We start from the raw sequence: 19,453 nt of genomic DNA on the forward strand, positions 1-19,453 counted from the left end.
CTGCTGTGGTTTAATGACGTCCACTGCTTTTGTTCTATTTCTAAAATCACCAGGAAGACTTCTGATCTGTAATTTGATTTCTTGTATAGCTCTACCTACCAGAAGGGAGTGTGCAGACAGTTGGCCTAGCTCCTAGACCAAGCCATGTCTCCACATTTAAATTAATAAATTGGCATCCTGTTTAGTAAATCAGACTCTGGGTTTCCTTCGCATGAATCTGACACCAGAGATGTGTCATCTCTGGAAAAGCTTAAAATTGGTCAGTGGGATCCAGGAAAGGACTGTGTGTGTATATGTGTGTGTGTGTGTGTGTGTGTGTGTGTGTGTGTGTGTAGGGGGGACAGACATACGTGTATGTACATAGGAAGAAATCTATGGCTTTTTTTTTAATTCTCAGAGGGGAGCTGAGACAGAAAGTTGAAGATCCACTCACATTATATAGAAGCTGAGACCACACCTGGGCCTGGAATGACCCTTTCCAGAAACTGACACAGGAAAGTTTCTGCCTAAAGCTATCAGTGACTCTCTCGTCCCATCTCATCACATCTTTTAGATGAGGTAGATTGTTCCCTTCTGGGAGTCCAAAGGGCTTGATTTAGTCTTTTAAAGGAAGTAAATTATTCCATTGCCCTGGAGCACGTTTTACAGAACTGTCCCCACAAACTCAGTGATTTCCACTAGTGTGCTATGAGCAGGCTCTCCCTGCTTACATTAAATGCAGACTGTTTAGTTAAAAAAAATTAAAAGAAACTCCAGAACTTGAGAGAAGAGATGGAAAGAGGCTGGAGAGAATGGGAAAAGAAAACTTATCTAATCTGGGTAGGGAAACGCTCTCTGTTTCATTTCACATCTGCTCTGTGAGGTATTACTTTACTCTCTAGCTTTAAGGGGTTAACCATAACATAGGCGTTTCAATTTATGACTTTATTTTCTTCACATCACAAGACAAGCTCATCTCCTCTCTTTTAGGAAAATCATTCTGTACAAGGTATATACAGATATTTTCCCATTATTATAGCACAATGAGGAAATCCTAAAATATAAGTTCTGAGTGCTAATAACAAAAGAACAGTGAGATTCAGAAGGGAAGGAAAAACGAAACTTAAAATTCTTGTTTCATACATGTGAAAAACAGTTTTGTTAGAAAGTAGTCAAGAATCATATTAAATGCCTCATCAATTCTGGGCCCACAAAGACAGAAGTAATTAATACTAATTTCTTAAAAACTTGAGACTGACGGAAATTATAAAGTGGGTTGGTTAAGAAACACTAGTAATGAGTTCAGGCAATTCTAGTGTGCTGAGCACATGTTGACTGAGGAGTTTAGCTGACACACTGTAGCAGGGAAAGCAGCAAATGTTCTAGAAGAGCAGAGGAGAGAGAGTCATATTTAGGCTGCACAGCGCTTCCACGTGTGTATGTGCACAGTGATTTGTTTTTCAAGCATAAGCCCAACGGCTTTCCAGCCTGAAAGACCAACACACTTTCCTGGAGAAATAGAAAAATGACCAGGCTAATGACAATGACAACAACATCTCAGCCAACAGTCCAGAATGTTTATCTTTCTTTGGAAGCAATTCAAATTGTGAGCAGTTATATGGATTTCTGAATGGATACATTTATAAGATAAATGAGTGAAAACATGTCCTCCTAAACTAAGTAAATCTGAGACTTGAGTGATTTTTATAATTGAATATTAATCTTTTACTGTGGAAGTTTATGATGTAACCCATCAAGTCTAATTCAGCTTTCTTGGAACAGTAAACTGTACCACAGAGAATGATGAAAGCTGTTGAAATTATGGTCATTTAGATTAAAAAAAATTTTTTTCCCTGAAGGGCCAGGGGTCATTTCCTCCATCTTGTTTCTCCAGGTTCAGATTGCTGCTTCCCTTCTGAGCAGTATGAAAACTTAACTGTGGAATAACAAGTCTTTTCAAGTCAAATGCAAACAATTCCGCCTTAAAATAGCCGCTCTCACCTTCAGGCAGCTTTTGGCAGCCTGCCAGAGCAGGGCCTGAAAGCTGCACTTTAATCAAAAGGATGTACTTCTTTATGCAGGCTGTGGAAAGAACAGCTGGGAAGAGACTTTTTATTGAAAAAAAAAGTCTCCTCTTCACCCCTTCTCCCACCCTTTCTAACAAACACATTTAAAGTTTACTGGCAGAGAGGTTTTGTTTTTTTTTTTAATTTTCTGAAACTTGTTGGAATAAAAACTTTTCTCTTTCCAAAAGCCTCGTAACTTGGAAGCATCCTAATAGGGCTACAAGCTGCACCCTGATACTGCTTTTACCTCGGCTGAAACCAGGCCCAGGCAACCTTAGCTAAGCAAAGATTCCCCAGGGCAAAGGGAAAGTAAAATGGTCTGGGCAGAATGTGGGGCTATTTCTTTGGGGGCTGGATGGGGCAGCCCAGTTTCAGTCCAGGATTAAGAATGCTCTGGTTTTAAGAGATAAAGATACTAAAAATCACACACAACTGTACCCCTTAGTGATGGAAGTACTTGCAGGGGCTATAACGTGTGGCTGTAATTGCACATAGTTTCTACTGCTGAACCAAGAGAGAAGGAACTTGAGGGATGTATCAGATTTGGGTATATCAGCACACATTTGCAGTAATCACTAATGCCAGCAATCATTTCTGAAGACAGAGGACCACAGGATAGTATAGACGTTACATTATGAGTATTAAAAATAATCTTTGTAGGCTTTGGGGACCAAGCAGTACATGAGGAGCAGGGTTACCACTCTAGCAGATATCATAAACCTCTTCTTTTATGTGTGAAAGCAGAGATGCATATTGGGGGCCTGAGCATCAAATCCAATTTTCAGACCTGTTTGGTTGGGCCTTAATACTATCCTTTAACAAGTTTTTGATTAGTGCTAACATTTGAAGTTTAGGAGTTCCCATATAAATCCTGCTTTTCAGCTTCTCTTGAAAGATTGGATATCTGGCACGTGGGGTATATACTTCCAGATGAAAATGCTTGCTGGATCTACATATTAGGTCCATCAGATGAGGCAAGTGGTAGGTAGCTCGACAAGCCTCGCCTTCCTATCTGTGGGGTCTGCCTGCCTAGGTCGGCATTTGAGTTTACAGCCACTGGAGCAAATTAGTTCAATTAGCAAGGAGCTATTGAGCATCGTCTACCCGTGTGCAGATTCTGTTACGGTATTTTCCAGTCAAAAACTTTCCATAGTTCTCTGTTGCCAATACAGTAAAGTCCAAACTCTTCAGCTTGGAATGAAATCTCCTAACCTTTGGTATCATTCAGTAATTCTGGGTTCTTGTCTCACATACAGGAGAATCCCGTCTTCTCAGTTCACTGGTTTGATACTCCTCATTCGTTCCTTGCACCCTCTTCTCTGAGTTTTGGTGCCGCTGGCCGTCCTTGTCCCACCTTCTTCCACGTAGTTGGCTGTGGAAGTCCTTCCCCTCTGCAGGGTCCAGGTCAATCCTGGTTCATCTAAGACAGTGATGCTCAAATTCTCTGCGAGGAAAGGCCGGTTTCCTTCTCTTTCTCTTTCTTCCTTCTTTTCCTTTCTTTTTAAAATTTCCAATCTGCTTACAGACATACAAAGCACAAGTCATAATTTTTTTATTGTTAGGCTCAGCAGACATAATTTTACTTTGTCAATGGCTGTAAACAATTCTAAACGCTTATTCTCAATTTCTGAATTTATTTCATATGTAACCAGCACCTGTCCTTGGACCACACTTTGAATAGCTTTAATCAGATGCTCTCAGGTAAACTAATCTCCTTGTTATCTGCATCACAAAGAACTGTGTCTACACCTCCACCGCAGCAGACAGTATTAGAGCTTTTTTACTCTCTCTGCCTATTGCATTTTAAACTGCAGGAGGACCAGAGCTCTGTTGAACCTGTCCCACTCATTTTGGTCCCTCTGGGCCTATTTGTAAGGGAAAGGTCTCAGTAAATGGTGAATTTTCAGCACTGTTGCCAGGAGGTGGGGTGAGAGGATTCAAATTATTTAGCTTTCAAGTAGCTTATGATAATATGAAGAGAGAACTAATCTGCATAGAGTCATGGTGAATAATACACAATAAATAAGTGCTGAAGTTTGTGATACATCTTATGCAACTGGTATAGATAAATAGAAAATAGAGAGCTCAATGGAAGCTGGACCAGTCTTAGAAGATGTTAAGCTAGGAAAATGAACCTACTCTTTCAGTCACACAAAACACTTCATTATATATTTTTGAGGATGTTGGCTAGGGGAATGGTAGACTAGTCACTAGGGTAGAAAGGTAGAAATGTGTGTGTTTATTTTCTCCTTCCTTCCCCACTGAGCTACTGGAACTGGTGTAGAAAGAGAAGAGCAATATGCAGCTGTCCCTTTTGGGAGACTGAAAGCCTGGGAGGAGTGTGGTTCAGAGGAAGAAATGTATGCATAGGCATTTGATAAGCATCAAAAGACCATTAGAAGCTCGTTGATGAAAAAGCCACTGCAGATTTCAGTGACAACTTACTTAGTTGCTTAGATATATTTGAAGGGGGAGCCAAATGGGCAAATACATTACATGCTTTTCATCTATGATTGGCATTAGTGGAATTACATAGTGTGAAAGAAAATAATATTAATTTCTTCACTTTGCTTTGTAAAACTGTGTACTATGTAAATAAGTTATTTGCATTATTTTCATTGTGTAAAGCTATGTTTTAGACTCAGTGAATGTTTATTTTTAACTTATGAAGTGTGATTGTAAATCATTTTATGAAAGAGGCTAACACACCCTGGAATGTATTAATTCTGGTATATCTATTAAACAGGGTATATGTTTTATCCAATGGTCCAATATTGATGACTTACCATATGACAATTACTTGGGCCAATAATGATAGTGTAACTGAAAATGTACTTTATGATACCATGCTTCACATGCTGTTCTTAAATGTTACGAATTCATTTTACCTTTATGAATACTATCTGTAATAATCCCATTTTACAGATGAAGAAACTAAGGCACAGGCTATTGGTATCTTAGACTTGGTTGTAGCAATGAAGTTATATGTTTAACAAAGTTGTGTGAAAGTACAGAAGGGAATCTAGAACTTCACTGAAGAAGCAATATCTGAATTAGCTTGTGAAAGTCGAGTAGGAGTTTTCCAGACAGAGGAGATAGGAAAGTACATTGAAATGATGGTGCCATCGCTAAAAACTTTTCTGGAGAATTTTTTAATACATGTATACTAGAAAATTGACTTCAAAATATGCGGCATATCTTTTAATAGTCTCAGTTGTGGCAAATCTTTGAATTTTAAGGTATATCTGAACATTGGAAAATATGAAAAATCATTCAGATTCAAGTTTGGTAAATGAAACCAGTTATTTTGTCAATATTGGCAAATGACTTAAAAAATACTACTAGTGTTTGTGTGTGTGTGATTTGTATATAAATAGACTCTAAGGCTAATTCCAAAGAAGTTTAAAGAATATTTTGAGCCTACTTTACAATTAGAATCGTAAATAGTAAGAATATGAATCTACATATGCAAATGGAACTCACCTTTCTTTTTCATTTAAATTTTTAAATTAAGTTTTAATTTTCTTCCAGTTTTATTGAGATATAATTGACATACAGCACTGTGTAAGGTTAAGTTGTACAGCATAATGATTTGACTTACATACATCATGAAGTGATTAGCACAATAAGTTTAGCAATCATCTATCATCTCATATGGATACAAAAGAAAAACAAGTTTCCCTTGTGATGAGAACTCTTAGGGTTTACTCTCTTTACAGCTTTCATATATAACATTCATCAGTGTTCATTATACTAATCGTGTTACACATTACATCCTTAGTACTTATTATTCTTACAACTGGAATTTTGAAGCTTTTGAGTGAAATGGGTGAGGGAAATTAAGAGTTACAAAATAAATGAGTCACAGGGATGAAATGTACAGCATGAGAAATACAGTCAATAACAATGTAATATCATTGTATGTTGACAGATGGTAGCTAGACTTATCACAGTGATCATTTTGTAATGTATAGAAATACCAGATCACTATTTTGCATCAGGAACTAACAGTGTTGTAGGTCAATTATTCTTCAAAGAACAAATAAACTCATAGAAAAAGAGATCAGATTTGTGGTTCCCAGAGGTGGGGGCAGGGGAGTTGAGGGAGGGGGAATTGAATGAAGGTGGTCAAATGGTATAGCTTTATTTCTGAAGTGGAATGTGAGTATCAGACATACTTGTCCCTTGTGTCTATTATTTTACTTTGCATTAGAGGTGCTATGTATTCTCATCTAGGATGTGAGATCCTTGTAGGTAATCATCTAGTATCCTCAGAAACTGGCACAGTGTCTTTGCAGTAATTTCTTGGTAAATGCTTATTTAAATGAGTTGAATTAAATAAGTGGATTTTGATCTTCCCATAGATGGATACAATGGGATTGGTACAACAGTGGCAAAAAGATGATTCTTCTCTGTAAGCACCCTTCGTAGGCAAAGTGGTAATATGCTTATGAGGCTAAATAATTCAGATTCCTGTTCTCATGCTGGTTTTGATTAGTGGCTACGCCACTAGGTTTCATGCATTTAACCTGTCCCTGGTAAAATTAATTTAAGGAGACGTTGCCTTGAGACAATTCAGATAAAAAAAATAAATTTCAGCATATAAAGTAAACTGTGATTATACAGAAATGTGAGACTACATCCAGCTTGATTTTAACATGTGGGCAAGAAACATGTGTTCTCACGTAATCAGTTTTGGTTTAAGTGTTTGAGTGGACTTAAATATGATCCAGAGTAGAAATGAGCTGATAGAACATTTTAAACAATAAAACACTAAATGAAACACCATGATACTCAATGACCTTTTCTACTTTATCCAAATTCCACATACCCTTCAAGACTCAGCTCTCATTCTGTCTCCTTCCTGAAATCTGTCCTCACCTCTTGATTGTAATTAACATGCCCCTTCTCTGAATACCCAGAGCACCTTATCTTATCTTCCTAAGGTATGTAACACCATACCTTGTTAACACTCATTTTTATGTGTCTCTTCTCTCCCTACCTATCACCACGCCCTGAGAGGAGAAATCTATATATCTTCATCTTTGTTTCTTCCTTCACACAGTGTCTGACGCTGGACCTTCTTGATACTGGGTTTTCAATACATGATTGCTGAAAACAAATGAATGATACAGCCATGACAAAGCAATGGAGTAATAAACAACTCCTTCCTAAGTTATGAGAGACAGATTTTTGCTTCATGAACATGCAGTCATGCAGGTCTAGAGATAGAAATGAATGTAGGTTTATTTTTGTTGTGTTTGTTTTTTTCTTAGTCAAGGCGTCTAATCTACCACACTTATTCCTTATGCACAGATGGAACCTTATCATGCATACAAGCCTCTGAAGGAAATAATTTTTGTTTAAACTTTGTCTTAGAAACTTCAAGGGAATTCAGAACAGGATTTCTTTAATGATCTGGCCGTATTGTATTACTGATTGCCAAGCTGAAAAATGTTTGGCAGAACTTTTGGCTTCTGAGGTTTTGGATGCCTTCCAGTTAATCTGCCTCAGGATTTTGAAATACAAATAAATGAGTTCCAGTTCAAACTTTTTTTGAATCTAAGCTGCCAGGCCTTTATTTCCCTCCCATGTGAACATTTTGGTACAGAAATACCAACCAAGCAGAAGGAAGATAATCAGTCAACATTTTCAGAGGTTATTAATGGCCTTGGTTTAGAAGAAGAACAACATGAGAATGAATGGCTTAAAACTTCATGTTTCTTAATAGTAACTGACTATTGGCTCTTGGCATTTATTTTCCAGGATGTTTTCTCCTATTTGTATCTGGGAGAGAAGGACAAGGGTGTTCTTTGCCGCCTTGATTCTGCCAGAAGAAAGATTCTGAATGTTCCTTTGTTTAAACATTACACACTTAGCTTTGTTTGACTTTTCTTATCTGGGAGCCAAGTATTTTTTAAGTCACTCAACATTCTACTGAGGCATGCTAGTCACTGAATGTGATTCTAAAGCAAAGTTCACACATTGAAAAGAGGCATGACTGGGAGTTTTGGGTGCCATGTGTACCACCCTGAATGAAGAGGCAGGATAATTTGCGTGAGTGATATAAATTGGGTCATCTCCCTAAACCTCAGCGCCAGTTACTGGTTGAGTTCTGAGGGAAACACAATTTTTTTTTTTTTTAATTAAGGAAAAGACAAACAAAGCATCCTCTCCCACCCGCTCTACACATACCACACACACAGACACTCCACACACATGCACATGCTCAGTAGTGCACGTGGTCTCTGTATGAGTCCTTGGCTACGACACATTGTCCGTGTCTGGGGCTGCTGGGTTAACCTAGCAAGCATTCTGAAAAGTAGGGGCAAGGTGGAGAAGGCACAACGGCTTTTAATTTTAAGAAATCCCTCTTACCAAGCCTTCTACTGACTTTTTTCTTTGATTATTTTTATGCATTTGTAATAAAAATATAACCCCACAATAAAATGTTCATTGTGTCGTTGAAGGAAAACAATATAAACTTCAAAAATTTCCTCCAAAGTTTCAGATTAAGTGAGGTTTTCTTTTTTTTTTTTCCTTCATTTTGGTTTGGGAAGACCAATACTTCTCAGAGTACAATTCAAAGATGCTAGATTAAAAAAGCCTTTCTCTGGACTTGAGGATATGGGGAGGGGGTGGGGTGAGATGTGACAGGGTAAGAGAGTGTCATGGACATATATACACTACCAAATGTAAAATAGCTAGTGGGAAGCAGCCGCATAGCGCAGGGAGATCAGCTCGGTGCTTTGTGGCCACCTAGAGGGGTGGGATGGGGAGGGTGGGAGGGAGGGAGATGCAAGAGGGAAGAGAAATGGGAACATATTGTATATGTATAACTGATTCACTTTGTTGTAAAGCAGAGGCTAACACACCATTGTAAGGCAATTATACTTCAATAAAGATGTTTAAAAAAAAAAAAGCCTTTCTCACTTTAATAAAATTTTGAATTATATATATATTTTTTTTACTTAAGAAAACTTTTCAGTCCGTGTAGGAGGTTTTGATAGGAAAATGCATGTTTTTAGTGTTTCATATGATCTTTGTTCTTCTGAGGTGGCATTGAGCCTGTCTCCTCCCCTGAGCTCTCCTTACAGGCGCATGGGAACCAGGCAGCTTAGTCCCTCAGCCATACACCCAAACTGGGCATGGTGTGGTAGGATAGGTAGGTAAGCGACCTGGTGCCTGGAAATGGCCCTGATGTCTCCACTCTGACAGGTTCTGAAGCAGCCACTCAGCTCTGCTTTCACAGCATTCTTTTTGACATCTCAGAATACAGTACGTCCTGAGGACACTCTGTGCTTCAGTATCTTCATCAGCAAAATGATGATAAGAACAGTGTCAGCTTCATAGGATTGTTGTGGGGATAAAATAAGTTAAGTCAAGTGAAGTGCTTAGAACAATGACTGGCATGTAGTAAGCTCTCAACAAATGTTAGCTGTAATTGCCTCATGTAGGAGGAGTCAGACAGAATTAGGTTTGGACCCTGGCTCTGTCTTTTATCAGCTATGCTGCCCTGAGCTGTTTGCTTAACCTCGCTAAAACTCAGTTTTCCTTTTTAAAACAGAGGTTCTAATACTGCTAGGATTGTGGTAGGATTAATCACATAATGCATATAAAGTTGCTAGCGCATAGTAACCACTTAATAGATAGTGGTTTGGCTATTAGTGCTGTCAGATTATTAGTGCTGGACTTTTTCAGAGGCCTCTACTTCCTTACCCCAATGCATGGCTTATACTGGAACGTTCTGTCACTTAGCTATACAGGTGGAAAGCTGACAGCTTAGCAAGGAGGGGTGTGGGGAAGGCCTTTGGGTCTCCACTCACCTTGAGACAAACATCGTGTCACATTGGTGCTGCCCACCGTGTGCATGTGGGGGCCTTGCATCAGGTAAGGATCTCGGCTTGGACAGGGTGGGATGGAGTACATAGGGCAGGTGCAGATCTGGATTTTCACATGAACATAGAATGTGGGAAGGATCCAGAAGAAAGAAAAGAAATTAGTGAACTGGGAAGTCTGGCTCATGTTTGTTTCTACCTCAACCTGTCTTAGGAGTTTGAAATCGTCTATGAAACTGAAAGCACTTTTCATCACAGCCATCATTTGCCATAGGCATTTGCAGCTGCCAGACTAATTTCTCTAGATGTTCTGTGAGGCTCTGGCCAGCACTACTGTTTCTCAGTGTGGGACTTAAAAAGCTGAGAGGATTTGGGGACTGCCGGAACTTACAAGGTAACATCACCACAGAAGATAGCATTTCCAATACTTAATTCTTATGGTTGAATAGACTTTTGATGATCTCATTAGTGTAATACATTTATAATTTTCTGAGCTTCCCTTTTTTTACTCTTTCCTCTAAGCAGCTATCTTTTCTTCCTGCTTTAGATACCAAGGGACTTACGAACTACCTCTTTCTCCATTATTAAATTCTACTGATAGGGAAACGTGTTCCTAGGAATTTATATAAGATGTGAAGGCCTGGAAACAGATCAAAGCATATGCCCCAGCAATGGGAAGTAAACAGTTAAGGGCAAACAAACTTGAAAAGAAAAAAAAAAAACAAACCCAAAAAAACCCCAAAAAACTAATCTATTAAGTTTTTATGACTTCTGAGACAGAAATATGTGTCCAAGTTCGTCCATATCTCTGTTTTCATCTCCTTGGACACATAGAGGCACTACATCTTCTAGGTAAGTCCATGTAGTAGGGTTCTGGTCAACTGGAATGATGTGTGCTGTTCTAGGAATGGCCCATAAAAGCAGTCATGGGTGATCATCTTCCTTTCTCTGTCTTTCTTTCTCATCAGCTGGCTTGAAAGAGAGAACCTTAAGGGCCAGTGTGAGGGTGGAACCTCAAGTTGAAGGTGCCTGGGTTCATGAATGACTCTGTGGAGCAGAATAACCACCCCCACCAATTAATCCACACAGGCCTGTGATGTGAGCAAGGAATACAATTTTATTATGTTTAGCTGCTATAATTTGGGAGTTATAGAAGTTAGGCTACCTTGAATAATATAGTCATTTTGACACTATTTAGCTGCTAAGTTTGGCAGAGACATTATTTCCTAAATCACATACTTGTTGAATTTTTTTAGTATTATCAGCAACTTTTAAAGTAAGGAAACTGGGCTTCCCTGGTGGCACAGTGGTTAAGAATCCGCCTGCCAATGCAGGGGACATGGGTTCGAGCCCTGGTCCGGGAAGATCCCACATGCCGTGGAGCAACTAAGCCCCTGCGCCACAACTACTGAGCCTGCGCTCTAGAGCCCGCAAGCCACAACTACTGAAGCCTGTGTGCCTAGAGCCCATGCTCTGCAGCAAGAGAAGCCACTGCAGTGAGAAGCCCACACACCGCAACTAAGATCAGCCCCCACTCGACGCAACTAGAGAAAGCCTGTGCACAGCAACGAAGACCCAATGCAGACAAAAATAAATAAATAAAATAAATAAATTTATAAAAATAGAATAAAGAAACTGAGAAGCTACATAAAGATACAAGTTTTTTTTGACAGTCAGTCCCTTTCTCTATAAACAATATGATCAAGGCATTCATTACCTCATTTATTCTGTACACTGACTCTGTGAAGATCTTGAGAGATAAGGAAACTGAGGTTCAAAGAGGTTAAGTATTACAACATCGACAAGATCACACAGCTACTGTTTGCTTTGGATCCAGGATTAAAACTCAAACCACAAAGGTCTTGTTATTTTCACTGTAAAGTGCTCCTTTTAAGAAAACAGCAGTCAAGAAAGAGAGTGTACACAGAATAAGTATATAAGACTTTCTGGAGAGGTAGCAAAACCTAGAAAAAAATATAACTGGGTACCAGGTCATACTTCAGAAACTCTATGTCAGATCATAAAACAGAAAGATGGAAAAAAAAGGTAAGAGGATAATCATGAATCCAGACCACAAGACTGGGTTCCTAGGATCCAAGGTTCAAAATCTAGTCCAGAAGTTTTTAACGTTTCTATAATCAGTTATTAGGTTTCACTTAAATTGTTTAATAAAAAGTCATTCTTTATCCAGAATGTCTGAGGTTGTGTACTCAAATTCCTTTTTATTTCAAGTTAATGGATCTAAACCCTTAAAGGTGTACATATTACTCAGGGTTTTCCAGAGAAATAGAACCAATAGCAGATTATCTGTCTATCTATCAAGAGTATTTATTTTAAGGAATTGGCTCATGTGACTGTGTGGCTGGCAAGTCTGAAATCTTCAGGGCAAACTGGCAGGCTGGAGACCCAGCAAAAAGCTGATGTTGCTTGAGCATAAAGGCAGTCTGGAGGCAGAATTCCCTTTTCCCTGTAGAACCTTGGTCTTTTTCTCTTAAGACCTTTAACTGATTAGATGAGGCCCACCCACATTATGGAAAGTAATCTGCTTTATTCAAAGTCTACTGATCGAAATGTTAATCTCATCTTAACGAAACCTTCACAGAAACATCCAGACTGACATTTGACCAGATATCTGGGTACTGTGGCCTAGCTAAGGTAACACACAAAATTAACCATCATAGGGTATTAATTACAAACAAAATATCCAAATCTAGTTAGAGCCTAATGAACATGTTCTGGTTATTGGATTGGTGGTACTTTTTCTGAATGGGATGACCCCATTCTATCTGTCTGTTAGAAAGAAAAAGAATGGCTGCATCCTTTAAACCCACAAATGTGTGCTTGATTAAGCATTGAAGCAAAACTCTAAACATTAAAGTCAAAGACATTTCAAGCATCATCCAGCAGGTGAACGATAAATATCTTGGGCTGTGGAGGCTTGCCTGTTGTACCTGCACTGAATGTCTCTTCACCAGTAGCTGCTCTGCCTTCCTTCCTGTCCCCGAACACTTCGAAACCTATTGAACTCAAAGCTGCTGCCACTTGTTTAATGCTTAATTTTTCTCCATAGTTTTTGGCCTCTCATCTTCATGTAGTTCACTTGGAATGTACTTCTCTCTTTTTTAATAATCCAAATGAGTCTTATTATGTCATGTCCCATTCCAGTATTCTTTCATCTGTGAGTCTTTTCTGCTGTTTTTCACTCCTCTAGCAGTCATACCCCTTGTGGAACTTCCATCCTTATGCAACCTACAGATAATTTCTCCCATGGGAAATTGTCACATGTTGGCATAGTTTTTTGCACTACTGTGAATATAAAAAAATACACCACAAGCATATTTTAGTGACGTTATAATAAAAAGTTTAATTAACAAAAAATACCATATAACACATAAATTCATCATGAATTGGCCGTATCATCTATTGATAGCCAACCATATCTGAGAAAAACAAAAACAAAACAAAAAAACTTCACTCTCATGTCTTTTTGTGTCATTTTGTGGTTCAGGAGTCACAGCCGTCATAGGACTTGCCTGAATATGTTGATCTGAGACCCCCTTTGGCACCTCTGTATCAGAGTGTCTGCTCCACCCCTTCCTCCTTGTATCATATGCATCAAATACTGGAAGGCATGCAGCAGACACCCTGGTTTTGTTTTGTTTTTGGAACAAAAATTTCCAGAGAATTTTCGTCTGATCTATGACACCAAGGGTCGCTTTGCTGTTCATCATATTACACCTGAGGAGGCCAAGTATAAGTTACGCAAAGTGAGAAAGATCTTTGTGGGGACAAAAGGAATCCCTCATCTGGTGACCCATGATGCTCGCACCATCCGCTACCCTGATCCCCTTATCAAGGTGAATGACACCATTCAGATTGATTTGGAGACTGGCAAGATGACTGATTTCATCAAATTTGACACTGGTAACCTGTGCATGGTGACTGGAGGTGCTAACCTGGGAAGAATTGGTGTGGTCACTAACCGGGAGAGACATCCTGGTTCTTCTGATGTAGTTCATGTGAAAGATGCCAACGGCAATAGCTTTGCCACCCGGCTCTCCAACATTTTCGTTATTGGCAAAGGCAACAAACCATGGATCTCTCTTCCTCATGGAAAGGGTATCTGCCTTACCATTGCTGAGGAGAGAGACAAGAGACTGGCAGCCAAACAGAGCAGTGGATAAAATGATCTCTTAAGTGACGTGACTGGGAAAGTCTTTTTACTTATGGATAATACTACATAATTAAAAGCCTCTTTAGTGGAGGAACTCTGGTTTTGTTTTTGTTTTTGTTTTTTTAAGATACCTCCAGCCAGCTGGCTAAGGCTTGTGCTGAGATACTCTACAATTGTCATCTACTGATAATCTTTTATGTATAATGTCATTGTTGGATACTTACCTGGATTTTTCCAAACATAAGGCAGTCTGTCTTTGCCAATTCTAGAAGGTAGCGAAGGGACTGACTTTATTTTCCTGGTGGTCAAACCATCCTTTTCTTTGTTTTATTCTCTGGACAGTGAATTATTTCCTGTTTCCATCTGTAAAATGGTGAACTTTTTCATTCTAAAATACAATAAATATTATTTCCACGATGAGTTGTATTTTTTTTGAAATTGGGAACTGTGTTTCATATTTGTGGAGTATCTTCACAGAGCAGCATTAGCAACTCACTAAATATTTGGTGGGTGTTAGAAGCTCAATTGCTGTTTGTCCTGAAGATTTTCTGTTGAATTAATAATTGGGCAGCACCTAGGCAAAGTACGTTAAAAAAATGTTTTCTTTCAGAATGTTAAAGCACTCAGATTTGATTGAGGGGCAGGATTTATGTAAAGGAGAAAATATCCATCAGAAAAAAAATGTTTCTAATTTTATCATGTATTGATAGCCAGCCATATCTGAGAAAAACAAAAACAAAACGAAAACCCTTCACCCTCACGTCTTCTTGTGTCAGTTTGTAATTCAGGAGTCACAGTTCCACAGCCGTCACAGGACTTGCCTGAATGTGATTTTGTTTTGTTTTCTCTGTTTCTTTGTGAAGGGGAAGTACTGAAGAGTCATTCTAAGAAAATGAATTCCACGTACCTGGTTCACCGTTCGATACTCTTTAAATAAGTCTTTGAATGACAAGTATGTTTCTGGAAACACCTGGTTAGCTGGATGATAACTAAGGTGATTGATCACAGGCTCAGTGGTTGTTGGCTTCACGGGGCAGATGTAGGAGGCCAAGATCAGTGCAAACAACAGGGTAGGGGGAGTACTTTCTAGTTATAACCGTAAAGATGTCAAGAGATGAGCTTTGGGCAGAGGAAATATAGTTGTAATGGGGTGGGGCGGGCGCCAGCTGTCAGTGCGGGGCTGTTTAGCAAGTGGCTGTTAGGGGTTCTGCTCCACCAACGGGTGGCATCGCAGTGGATCTTCCCTCCCTCCCCTTCCTCTGTATAAAAGAAGCCCTGATTCTGACCGGGAGAAGATGGTTCTTTGAGACACTAGTGTGCCATCTTCTCGGTCTGCTGGCGTTCCGAGTAAAGTCGTTATTCCTTGTCCCAGCAACTCCTCTCCCAATTTACTGGCCTGTCGTTTGGTGAGCAGAATGAGCTTGGACTCGGTATCATCATTATCCCTATTTTTCAGAAAAGGCAACTAATACTCCAAGACTTTTAAACACTTGCCCATAATTTCATAACAGGTGAGTAAGGATGGAGGCTAGATTCAGCTCATCTTTTTCCCAGGGCAGTGTTTGTTCTCCTGTTCTAGACTCAATGGAGAATAACTCCAATGCCTCAATTCTCCTGAGCACATTCCCCATGAACCAGGTTTTTTCAGGGTTTTCAATAATCAAGGTGTCTCTGCAGAGGGCCTGGGGCAGTAGGAGAGATGAAAATCACCTCATACAGGGAAAAGAAAAGCCAGTGGAAGATCAGGAAAAACAAAGACGGGGAAGAAAAAAGATACACAGATGAAACATCTATTTATCTAGAATGGTTGGAAATGTTTATTTTGGCTAACAGCTACACTTTATCTCATTCATGGTCAAAAAATTCTTAAAAACATCATGTAACACTAAAACTAAACTGACCATAATTTATTTTATATGATAGTCAAAGTCTTATTTTTTTTGAGAATTTTTTAAAACATCTTTATTGGAGTATAATTGCTTTACAATGGTGTGTTAGTTTCTGCTTTATAACAAAGTGAATCAGCTATACATATACATATATCCGCATATCTCCTCCCTCTTGCGTCTCCTTCCCACCCTCCCTACCCTATCCCTCTAGGAAGTCACAAAGCACCGAGCTAATCTCCCTGTGCTATGTGGCTCCTTCCCACTAGCTATCTGTTTTATGTTTGGTAGTGTATATATGTCCATGCTACGCTCTCACTTCATCCCAGCTTACCCTTCTCCCTCCCCATGTCCTCAAGTCCATTATCTACATCTGCATCTTTATTCCTGTCCTGCCCCTAGGTACTTCAGAAACTTTTTTTTTAGATTCTATATATATATATGGAATCCATATATATGTGTTAGCATACGGTATTTGTTTTTCTCTCTCTGACTTCACTCTGTATGATGGACTCTAGGTCCATCCAACTCATTACAAAAAACTCAATTTCGTTTTTTTATGGTCGAGTAATATTCCATTGTATATATGTACCACATCTTCTTTATCCATTCATCTGTCGATGGGCACTTAGGTTACTTCCATATCCTGGGTATTGTAAATGAGCTGCAGTGAACATTGTGGTACATGACTCTTTTTGAATTATGGTTTCCTCAGGGTATATGCCCAGTAGTGGGATTGCTGGGTCATATGGTAGTTCCATTTTTAGTCTTTTAAGGAACCTCCATACTGTTCTCCATGGTGGCTGTATCAATTTACATTCCCACCAACAGTGCAAGAGGGTTCCCTTTTCTCCACATCTTCTCCACCATTTATTGTTTGTAGCTATTTTGATGATGGCCATTCTGACTGGTGTGAGATGATACCTCATTGTAGTTTGGATTTGCATTTCTCTAATAATTAGTGATGTTGAACATCCTTTCATGTGTTTGTTGGCAATCTGTATAAATTCTTTGGAGAAATGTATATTAAGGTCTTCTACCCATTTTTGGATTGGGTTGTTTGTTTTTTGAAATTGAGCTGCATGAGCTGTTTATATATTTTGGAGATTAATCCTTTGTCAGTTGCTTCATTGGCAAATATTTTCTCCCATTCTGAGGGTTGTCTTTTCATCTTGTTTATGGTTTCCTTTGCTGTGCAAAAGCTTTTAAGTTTCATTAGATCCCATTTGTTTATTTTTGTTTTTATTTCCATTTCTCTAGGAGGTGGGTCAAAAAGGATCTTGCTGTGATTTATGTCATAGAGTGTTCTGCCTATGTTTTCCTCTAAGAGATTTATAGTGTCTGGCCTTACATTTAGGTCTTTAATCCATTTTGAGTTTATTTTTGTGTATGGTGTTAGGGAGTGTTCTAATTTCACTCTTTTACATGTAGCTGTCCAGTTTTCCCAGCACCACTTATTGAAGAGGTTGTCTTTTCTCCATTGTATATTCTTGCCTCCTTTATCAAAAATAAGGTGACCATGGGCTTCCCTGGTGGCGCAGTGGTTGAGAATCTGCCTGCCAATGCAGGGGACATGGGTTTGAGCCCTGGTCTGGGAAGATTCCACATGCCGCGGAGCAACTAAGCCCGTGAGCCACAACTACTGAGCCTGCGCGTCTGGAGCCTGTGCTCCGCAACGAGAGGCTGCGATAGTGAGAGGCCCGCGCACCGCGGTGAAGAGTGGCCCCCACTTGCCACAACTAGAGAAAGCCCTCGCACAGAAACGAAGACCCAACACAGCCATAAATAAATAAATAAATAAATAAATAAAATTTAAAAAATAAAATAAAATAAAATAAAATACCTGTATATATTTAAAAAAAAAAAAAATAAGGTGACCATATGTGTGTGGGTTTATCTCTGGGCTTTCTATCCTGTTCCATTCATCTATATTTCTGTTTTTGTGCCAGTACCATACTGTCTTGATTACTGTAGCTTTGTAGTATAGCCTGAAGTATGGGAGCCTGATTCCTCCAGTTTCATTTTTCTTTCTCAAGACTGCTTTGGTTATTCCAGGTCTTTTGTGTTTCCATACAAATTGTGAAATTTTTTGTTCTAGTTCTGTGAAAAATGCCATTGGTAGTTGGATAAGGATTGCATTGAAGTTGTAGATTGCTTTGGGTAGTATAGTCATTTTCACAATGTTGATTCTTCCAATCCAAGAACATGCTATATCTCTCCATCTGTTTGTATCATCTTTAATTTCTTTCATCAGTGTCTTATAGTTTTCTGCATAGAGGTCTTTTGTCTCCTTAGGTAGGTTTATTCCAAGGTATTTTATTCTTTTTGTTGCAATGGTAAATGGGAGTGTATCCTTAATTTCTCTTTCAGATTTTTCATCATTAGTGTATAGGAATGCAAGAGATTCGTGTGCATTAATTTTGTGTCCTGCTACTTTACCAAATTCATTGATTAGCTCTAGTAGTTTTCTGGTAGCATGTTTAGGATTCTCTATGTATAGTATCATGACATCTGCAAACAGTGACAGTTTTACTTCTTCTTTTCTGATTTGGATTCCTTTTATTTCTTTTTCTTCTCTGATTGCTATGACTAAAACTTAGAAAACTATGTTGAATAATAGTGGTGAGAGTGGACATCCTTGTCTTGTTCCTGATAGAGGAAATGCTTTCAGTTTTTCACCATTGAGAATGATGTTTGCTGTGGGTTTGTCATATATGGCCTTTATTATGTTGAGGTAAGTTCCCTATATGCCTACTTTCTGGAGGGTTTTTATCATAAAAAGGTGTTGAATTTTGTCGAAAGCTTTTTCTGCATCTATTGAGATGATCATATGGTTTTTCTCCTTCAGTTTGTTAATATGGTGTATCACACTGATTGATTTGTGTATATTGAAGAATACTTGCATTCCTGGGATAAACCCCACTTGATCATGGTCATGATCCCTTTAATGTGCTGTTGGATTATGTTTGCTAGTATTTTGTTGAGGATTTTTGCATCTATGTTCATCAGTGATATTGGCCTATAGTTTTCTGTCTTTGTGACATCTTTTTCTGGTTTTGGTATCTGGGTGATGGTGGCCTTGTAGAATGAGTTTTGGAGTGTTCCTCCCTCTGCTATATTTTGGAAGAGTTTGAGAAGGATAGGTGTTAGCTCTTCTCTAAATGTTTGATAGAATTCGCCTGTGACGCCATCTGGCCTGGGCTTTTATTTTTTGGAAGATTTTTAATCACAGTCACAATTTCAGTGCTTGTGATTGGTCTGTGTATATTTTCTATTTCTTCCTGGTTCAGTCATGGAAGGCTGTGCTTTTCTAAGAATTTGTCCATTTCTTCCAGGTTGTCCATTTTCTTGGCATATAGTTGCTTGTAGTAATCTCTTATGACCTTTGTATTTCTGCAGTGTCAGTTGTTACTTCTCCTTTTTCATTTCTAATTCTGTTGATTTGACTCTTCTCCCTTTTTTTCTTGATGAATCTGGCTAATGGTTTGTCAATTTTGTTTATCTTCTCAA

The 19,453-nt window shown here is 38.8% G+C and overlaps 1 protein-coding gene across 4 annotated transcripts in view; it reads left to right on the forward strand.

Moving 5' to 3' along the window:
* LOC309659369 (uncharacterized protein) overlaps positions 1–19,453 on the forward strand; it is an 813,664-nt gene that overhangs the window by 270,826 nt on the left and 523,385 nt on the right. The gene's annotated exons all lie outside the window — the stretch shown is intronic.

The sequence above is a fragment of the Balaenoptera physalus genome (assembly GCF_965194825.1).
Source record: "Balaenoptera physalus genome assembly, chromosome: 4".
Lineage (NCBI taxonomy): Eukaryota > Metazoa > Chordata > Mammalia > Artiodactyla > Balaenopteridae > Balaenoptera > Balaenoptera physalus.